The sequence below is a fragment of the Artibeus jamaicensis genome, unplaced genomic scaffold (assembly GCF_021234435.1).
Source record: "Artibeus jamaicensis isolate MK-2021 breed Jamaican fruit bat unplaced genomic scaffold, CSHL_Jam_final scaffold_1964, whole genome shotgun sequence".
NCBI classification, from domain to species: domain Eukaryota; kingdom Metazoa; phylum Chordata; class Mammalia; order Chiroptera; family Phyllostomidae; genus Artibeus; species Artibeus jamaicensis.
The window spans coordinates 9,111,478-9,114,062 of record NW_026522030.1 but is presented as its reverse complement, the minus strand read 5'-3'; the positions used below and the strand labels follow the sequence as shown (position 1 = coordinate 9,114,062).

Sequence of the window (2,585 nt, the reverse complement as noted above, 5' to 3'; positions counted from 1 at the left end):
AATAAGCAACCAATTTAGATCAGATTAGAAATTAAACTATTTACACAATTTTCCTAAAGTTTTTAAATTAATGGACATTTGTTATTGAAAATCTGAAAAAACAGAAAAATATTACAGAAAAAAGACTCACCAAAAGTCTCAATTACAGATTACCATTGCTGGTTTTTTCTATTCATGTACATATATTAACTAGTTGATACCACACTTAATATTAAATGTTACTTTAGTTATCTATTCTCCCACTAAAAATTCTGAGTGAACATTTTTCAATATGAAAGTATTTTATTTCTGGTTATCATTTGTAAAGCATTCCCTTTTCTGTCAAATATATAGGTTGTTTGTTTCCTGTCACTACATTTTTTGAACCCTCACAGAAACCTTTCAATGGCTTCCTATGGCTCTCAGAGTAATGGTCAAAGTCTTTAATATGGTCAGCAAGGCCCCACATGACCAGGGCCTCCCTCCCTTGGTGCCTCTAATTCACCTTCCTATTGTTCTCCACACTCCGGCACCATGGCCTTTTTTGGATTCCTCAAATGTGCCACCTGTCTCCCACTTCATGTCACCTGTGTAGGTAGTCCCTGCCTTACACACCACAATTATCACACTTTTAATTAGATGTGTAATTGTTTAGATATGCACATTTCTAATGTGTGTCTCCGGTATAGGTGGCAATCTCCATGAAGGCAGAAACTCCATCTGTCCCCTTCACTGACGTGTCCCAGTGCTCCAGGTCACACCTGGGACACAGACAGGCAAAGGCAATTGTGCGACTGAAAAAGAAATGTATAAATAATAGAACTAATAACTTGGTATATCGATAATGATATTAGATTGCCACATTTCTTAAGTTACCATTAAGTATTTTCTTTTTTGTAAAACTTTCATTTCCACATTAGACCTTTTGATGATCTATTATGGTAAATAGTTCAAAACATTTTGTTCTGGACATATTTTTCTTTTGGGGGGCCTTTCACTCAGCTATTTTATTAATTATAATCATTTTTACCTCCCTCCTCCTGCCCTCCCTCTCTCTCCCTGCCTCTCCTTCTCCCTCTCTCTCCCTCTCTCTCCTCCCCATCCCTGTGTCTTTGCCTGTCCTCTCTCTCAGCTCCCTGATATTAAAGAGAAAATGCTACTGTCTATGACTTCCAGACTTTTGGCTATAACAAGAACAACAAAAAGCCAGATGAATCATTGTCTCAGCAGGTGGCACCACCTAGTCCAAGCCACAGAACCCCTAACTGCAGCAGTGGGAGCAATGAAAACGACCAACCTGAGCACAAGCAACCTCTACATCTGGGGACTGCATCCAGGCACTACTGAGCAGGACCTTATCAAGTTGTGTCAGTCCTATGGCAAGACTGTCTCCCATAAAGTCATACTGGACAAAACCACAAACAGATTCAAAGGCTCTGGCTTTGTGGACTTGGACGTGGTGTACAGGCACAGCTGGCAAAGCAGCAGGAGCAGGACCCCACAAATGTGTACATATCAAACCCCCCACTGTCAATGGATAAGCAAGAACTGGAGGGAATGCTGAAGCCCTCTGGCCAAGTTATCACCACTCAAATCCTTCAAGACACCAGCAGGACAGGCAGAGGGGGTGGCTTTGCAAGGGTGGGGTCCACAGAGAAGTGTGAAGCTATCATCACCCACTTTAATGGAAAATATAGTAAGACAACCCCTGGAGTACCAGCCCCATCTGATCCATTGCTTGGCAAATTTGCTGATGGTGGTCCAAAGACATGTCAGAACCAAGGGAAATTTTTGTGAAATGGATGCGCCTGGGTGAAGAATGGAGACATGAGTGGGGTGGCTATGACCCCACCACAGCTCTTCAGAATGGGTTGTACCCAACTCCTTATGACATCACCCCCAACAGGATGCTTGCTCAGTCTGCACTGTCTCTGTATCTTCCATCTCCTGGGTCTTTACATCAGGCAGTACCTGATGTGAACTTAGACATCACAAGTACCTAACCCATCTGGATGTGCCACCTCCTGCAGCCCTCGTGTTCAGTTCTGACACCAGGAATGGATCACCCCATTTCTCCCCAGCCTGCCTTCATGGACCTGTTACCTAGCAACTGGGTCAACTGGGTCAACTGGGCCAACTCTCCCTAAGCTGCAGCTCTGCAAGGAGCTCCCAGTCCACCCCTGTGCCCTTGGCCAGTAGTTCAGTTGAGAACAGAAGCCTGCAAAATCAAGTGACTGTTGATGCTCCCTCAGACCATGGGGTCTATTCTTCCCTACTCATCCAGTAACCATGGAGTCCCTCCCCCAACGCTGAATACAAATGAACTCTTGGAGATTCCAATGCCCCCAGACTCCAGAAGGCTAACCTGGAATACAGATCACCTGTGGGCCCAACTAACAGTTGGCCAGTGTTTTCCACAGGCCTGGGCCTGAGACAGAAATCCCTGCACTCCTGTCCTCCATTCCTGGAAACCATCACTTCCTGTGTGTGCTACATTCACGGAAATTAAAGAAACCTTTTTTCCTTTCTTTTGCAAAGAAAGTTTTACATTTTGTTTTTAATGGCAATATACTCTTCCCCTAGCCCAGAGATACGGTGCCTAGAGC

The 2,585-nt window shown here is 44.1% G+C and overlaps 1 pseudogene; it reads left to right on the top strand.

The window, feature by feature from the left end:
- The first annotated feature begins 513 nt into the window (after positions 1–513).
- LOC119054737 (RNA-binding motif, single-stranded-interacting protein 2-like) lies at positions 514–2,266 on the top strand (annotated as a pseudogene).
- The last annotated feature ends 319 nt before the right edge of the window (positions 2,267–2,585 follow it).